This window comes from Peromyscus eremicus, chromosome 8a (genome assembly GCF_949786415.1).
Source record: "Peromyscus eremicus chromosome 8a, PerEre_H2_v1, whole genome shotgun sequence".
Classification (NCBI taxonomy): Eukaryota; Metazoa; Chordata; class Mammalia; order Rodentia; family Cricetidae; genus Peromyscus; species Peromyscus eremicus.
In genome coordinates this window covers 33,480,825-33,486,824 of record NC_081423.1, presented here as the reverse complement: position 1 = coordinate 33,486,824, position 6,000 = coordinate 33,480,825, and the positions used below count along the sequence as shown (strand labels likewise).

The 6,000-nt window shown below is 45.5% G+C and overlaps 1 protein-coding gene across 2 annotated transcripts in view; it reads left to right on the top strand.

Moving 5' to 3' along the window:
* The first annotated feature begins 865 nt into the window (after positions 1 to 865).
* Canx (calnexin) overlaps positions 866 to 6,000 on the top strand; it is a 29,752-nt gene continuing 24,617 nt past the window's right edge. The window contains exon 1 of one of the 2 annotated variants that reach the window (XM_059270443.1): positions 866 to 1,002. The gene's annotated coding sequence lies outside the window, so the exon portion shown is untranslated. Of the gene's footprint in view, positions 1,003 to 2,002; positions 2,110 to 6,000 lie in introns of those variants that run through there. The other variant, XM_059270444.1, reaches the window with a different exon arrangement.

Genomic DNA, 6,000 nt, shown 5'->3' with positions numbered 1-6,000 from the left:
TAGTTACATAGATGAAAAAATATGCTGATTCTTTCACCAGTCTTCAAAGCTTTGGGTCATAAAACACAACCAGAGGCGAGCAGGATGTTCAAAGCCACTCAGTCTTACAGGGTTTTCAGCATATTGAAAATGAAAAACGAGTGGGTTACAGAAATGGGTATTTTAAATCTGCACATGGCATCACCCTTTTTTCCCTCAATCTTGTCGCTAGGGTATGTATAATTTTAATGATCAAAATCGGGAAACAACACGGGAACACGGTAAGGTGACTTCATGTTGCATGACTGTGAATCTAGACCGTGTTTTGTTAGGTAGAGAGGTCTCAGACTCCCGGGCTCAGGGCAATGACTCCGCAGGAATGGTGGCGCCTGTGGCCCAGCGGGATTGCACTCTCTGCACAGGCATACTAGCCCGACCTCCCTCCATTTCTGATGGAGGCCACGTGTCCCTGCAACGAAGGGCAGCCAGGGCTGGAACAGGCTTCCTAGCTCAACGGGTGGGAAAGGCGTCTTCTCGCAATGGCCGCTAACACGCCGCCCACTGAAGAACCAGGGCGACCCCATTCGAAAAAGCATGCCAAAATCTACTGGCTCTGGGAGAGCGCACCCGCCCGTCCGTCACGGCCCGCCTTCTTTCTTCCTGCCCAATCAACAACCACTTCCTGCCTCGCTCTTGCCCAATCATCACGCTCCACGAAGAATAGCCCTAGGGGGCGTATGGGAAGGCGGTTTGAGCGATGGTTATTTCGACCAATGAACTCGCAGAACCTGCGCTAGAGGGCGGGATTTAGCGTTCGTTGTAGCCACTCAGGACCGAGGGGCGGACGCGGGGTTGGTCTTCGTGCGGTGGGGCTCGCTCGCGCGGCAGCGGTAGCGGAGGCCTCTTAGTTCTGCGGCACGTGACGGTCGGGCCGCCTCCGCCGCTGTCTCCACTGCAGCGCGGGGCCGGGTGTGCGGGTGGGAGAAGGTGCGGGAGCCGCCAGTGGTCCCCGGGAGGCTCGAGGTGAGACGGGAAGCGTGTGCGGGAGCCTCAAGCCTGCGACGAGCCTTGGGGGCCTGGGAGAGCGGCGCCGCGGCGGAGGGGTCGGGCGTGGCCGAAGTCTCGACGGCCGAGGGGTCGGGCGGGCGTTCGACCGGCGCAGGCCTTGGCGGACGCTCGGGGCAGTGAGGAGAGCGGCCCAGGGTGGGAGGCAGGCCTGAGAAGCGCGCCTAGGTCGGGAGGCGTGGCAGGTGACCTGGGGCTTTCCTTGACCTCCGAGAAAGCTAACAACTTTCTATGGCTTTGCTTCTAGAGTTTTCTTAGGCCCGGTCCTGGCCCACTTGGAGGTGGACTGAGTAATCCGGTCCAGGTGTGGAACTAGAATCGGGCCTAGTAGGTCCCGAGTAGTAGGGAAAGGTGAAGTAGACCGAGAGAGATGAGCGTTACGGTTCCAGTATTAGAAAATAAGATGCCCAAAGCGAAGACTGGACCGTAGCACTCGGACGAAGGAGAAGAATGTACTAGAACGTGTAGCGCTTGAGAAACTTGAGGCTTAACTATTAGAGCACCTGCTTATTCGGTGGGGGATAGTAATCCAGTGTGGGTATTCACTGGACCATAAAAGCAGGAAAACCAATCGAAAGTTCAACTAGCCAGCGGAAGAAACTGAGGCCTGGAAGTTTGAAATAACTGGCCCAAGGTCATGCAGGTAGTTTTAATAGTCACGTTGGGATTGTAACTTGAGGACTAGACAGTCTTGGTTTCTTAGTTAAGGTAAAAGACCCGATCCAAGCACTTTTTTGGGGGGATGGGAATTTGGGAGATTTTTCTACTTCAGTGCTCATTCCCCAGTAGTAGATAGAATGCCTGATGGCCTTGTATTAAATTAAGAGGTGTGGAAATGGGAAGTTGGATGTATAGTAAAGGTTCAGTGGGTAGTAATTGCAGTGGCTAATTTTGTAGTCTGAATGCCTTGGTCCATTACACTGACACACTAATTTTTGAGTTAAGTCCTGTATGCCAGGACCTGAAGACACATTCATGGCACCTTACATATTAACTGCTGCTCATGGCACCAGAGATTGACTGTGAAGTTAAACTGAGCTGAATATTAAAAGCTTAAGGACAAAGGTGAGCTCCAGTTTCTTTACCCTGAGGAAAGGAAGATTATGCTTTAAAAAAATAATAATAATAATAATTTGCCCTTTTTTGTTTACTTTTTTTAAATGGGGGGGAATTGGGTGATCTTAAAAATCTTGATATTTTCCAGTAATGTTTGGAAGGGCATGAACAGAATCGACTCCCGTGTTGTATTTGTGCTTTAATTAAGCTTATGGACCAGGTGAGTGTACAGGTGAGCCAGGCCCCAAGGAACTGTGTATTGTAGTGAACCGTCCACAAAAGAGGGTTTACCGATCTGTCTGAAAATGGGTGTCAGCATCCCTTCTCCACCTTGCTATCTTAACTCAACAGTGCAGTTAGCTCCTTATCTTTCAAGGGACACAAGGCATGTGCATATTGACAGAGTTGCCGCAGCTTTGACAGTCACACTGTTGCATCCTTGTCCTGCAGAGGTCACTTGCCCTGCAAGAGAGCTTTAAGGGAGTAGAGGGGCAGTTGGTAAGCACATCTGCAGAATTCTGTGTCCAGCATGGTAACTTTGGTTCCTATACCTTTAAAATGGGAATAAGTCTCCTACCTGCCTCACTTTTGAGGGGGCAGACAATATGAAACTGCTTTGGAAAGTGTAAGGAACTGGGCAAATAGAATTGGCAGCTCATATAAAGTCCTAAGAAGTGAAGTGCTAAAGATAATTGTAGTCTTGTATAGCTTACTGGAAAACTCATTAGGAAAGGCTTGCTTGTTAAATACTTTGTTGTGGCTACAAGCGGTAAGTGAGAAACATTTTTTAGGTTTATGTATTTTTATTTTATATGTATGTGTGTTTTGCCTGCATGTATATCTGTGTATCATGTATGTGCCTGGTACCTGAGGACCGAAGAGGGCACTGGATCCCTTGTAACTGGAGTTACAGATGGTTTTGAATTAGTTGTCTTGTTGGTTCTGGGGATCAAACCTGGTCCTCTGGAAAAGCAACCAGTGCTCTTAACCACTGAGCCATATCTCCAGCCCAGAGGCAGTTTTGTTTTGTTTTTTTTTTTTAAAGGGACTCTAGAGAATTTTATATTGGGATATTCAGGTCTTCAAAAAAAAGTCTCTTTAAGAGTTATTGAACAAAAATCTTATGTTTATGTCAGTATGAGTGTATATATTCATAGGTGCCCATGAGGCCAGAAGGGGGCATCATATTCTCTGGAGCTGGAATTACAGTTATGAGCTGCTCAACAGGAAACTGAACTCTTAAACCACTGAGCCATCTCTCCATCCTGGGTATTCACATTTTAAAGTGAATTAATAGGGGGATAAGTTACTAAAAAATCACTTGTATGTCCTTTGCACACATAGCCTGCACATACATTAACGTCAGTAGTATGCCAGAATGAGTGCATAGCTTACATAGAAATCCCATTTAAAAATTTTGTGTGCCATTTCAAAAATTACTTAATATTTATTTTAGAATAACCAAGAACATTAGATCATTTTACTATTCCTGTAATTTTCATAAATGAAAGAAATTAGATTTGAAGTTTCTTTTTGTTTGATTTTTGAAACAGGGTCATACTGACTTGGCCTGGAATATAGACCAAACTGGCCTCAAACTCGAGATCATTTCTGCTTCTGCCTCTGAGCCCTGGAGTTACAGGTCTGTAACACCATGCCCTGCTTGAATTTGTTTGTTTTTAAATTCTCATAAGAAGTAAAGTCTTTGGGAGCTGGAGAGATGGATCAGTGGTTAGTAGCACTGACTGCCCTTACAGAGGACACGACTTCAGTTCCTAACACCTACTTGATGGCTAACAACCATGTTTAATTCCAGTTCCAGAGGATCTACTGCCTTCTAGCCTTTTTGGCACCAGGCACATACATGATATGTAGATGTACATACAGGCAAACACTCAAACATAGGAAATAAAAAAAAATAGTTTTTTAAAAGTACGGGCATTGGTCAGTAGTTGTAGTTTAAAGGTTATAGAATAGAGGGAGGAGGAATGGATGTAGATGAGCTGACCAAGACCGCACAGAAGCTTGAGAAACTAGAACAGTTTTCCCTGACAGGACAGATTACCCTTCCCCAGCACTGAACTGTCTTCAATAAGGAATTGAAGTTTCAGAATTGGGAGCCTGAAGGTGAGGGCAGAGAATGCAGAGCCTCAGCACTGCAAAACAAAATCTGAAGTTTCCTCCTCTAGGATTTAAGATAGTTCGCCATTCTAAAAGTTAAGTGGGTACATTAGGTAGGTGGTCTTGATTCCTTTGGCCCTGAAACTAGGCCCTGTTTCTCTGTCTTTGCTAAGTGGGGAAGCATGCCAGAGTCTTCATGTTCTAAATAATGTATTTTCTTGGCTTTGTGTTTATATGTCCATACTTTTTGTTTTATTGCAGGTCATTTGATTACTGGGGAGCAAATCTAGGGCTTTCACATGCTAGACAAAGGCTCCACCATTGATAACATACCCTAAACTTTTTGTGGGTCTTTGCAAGGATGTGTGCACATTCATACGGGTGGCCATGCATGTATGTTCACTGAGGCCAGAAGGCTACCTCAAGGAACAGTCCACCTTGCTTTTTTTTTTTTTTGGTTTTCTGAGACAGGGTTTCTCTGTGTAGCGTTGCGCCTTTCCTGGATCTCGCTCTGTAGGCCAGGCTGGCCTCGAACTCACAACCTGCCTCTGCCTTCCGAGTGCTGGGATTAAAGGTATGTGCCACCACCGCCCAGCCTCCACCTTGCTTTTTAAGATAGGGTCTGTCATTGGCCTAAGGTTTGCTGTTAAACTAAGGCCAAGTGGTTAGTGATTCCCAGGAACCTGTCTCTTTCCCAACCCTTCAAACCCTTCTAAATTCAGCAAGAGTAAACTTCATTAAGCTCACATTTCTTCTTTTTAAGTTTAATATATTGGGGCTGGAAATATGATTCAGTACTCTTGTAGGGAACCTGGGTTCTGTACCCAGCACCCATACAGTAGCTTATAGCCATCATTTTCAGGGACTCAGACATCACTTTCTGACTTTCACAGGCTCTGAGCATGCACATTGTGCACATACATGCATGCAGATACACATAAAAAAATAAAATTTATATTTTACTATTGTGCGTGTAGGTATGCATGTTGTGCGTGGTGTGGGTGCACATGCCACATACGCATGTATTTAGGTCAAGAATATAGTTTGGAGCCGGGTGGTGGTGGCACACGCCTTTAATCCCAGCACTTGGGAGGCAGAGGCAGGTGGATCTCAGTGAGTTTGAGGCCAGCCTGATTTACAAGGTGAGATCCAGGACAGCCAGGACTGTTACATAGAGAAACTCTGCTTCAGGGGGAAAAAAAAAAAGAATGTAGTTTGCAGGAGTTAATTCTGTCCATTGTGTGAGTTCCAGGGAATGAACTTAGATTGTCAGTCTTGGCAGTGAGTGCCTTTATCCACTGAGTTATCTTGCCAGCTTGTCTTTTTCTTTTAGCCAGTCTTGCTGTGAATCCCTGGATAGCCTGGAACTTGCTGGCTTTGAGCTTGTGATGGTTTTAAAGCCACTGCCTCTCAAGTACAAAGCCATCTTCAATGATTTTGTAATATATTAAAAAAAATCTAAAGTTTTGAGGTAATTATAGACTTAAAAGAACTGGCAGAAATAAACCAGATATGATGGTACATACATTTAATCCTAGCCCCTGGAGGTGGAAGCAGGGAGATCATTAAGTTTGAGGCTGGCTTGGATTACATAGTGAAGATTCTGTCTCAAAAAAAACCAAGGACTAGGCATGAAGCTCAGCAGTAGAATGCTGAGTGCCAGGCTAATATGCAGAGGCCTTAGCACTTCAAAAGTGGCAAAAATACACAGAGCAATCTCTTATACCCAGCAGCCGCTGAGCATCCTTTTACAGACAGGTAACTAAGTGTAAGACCCAA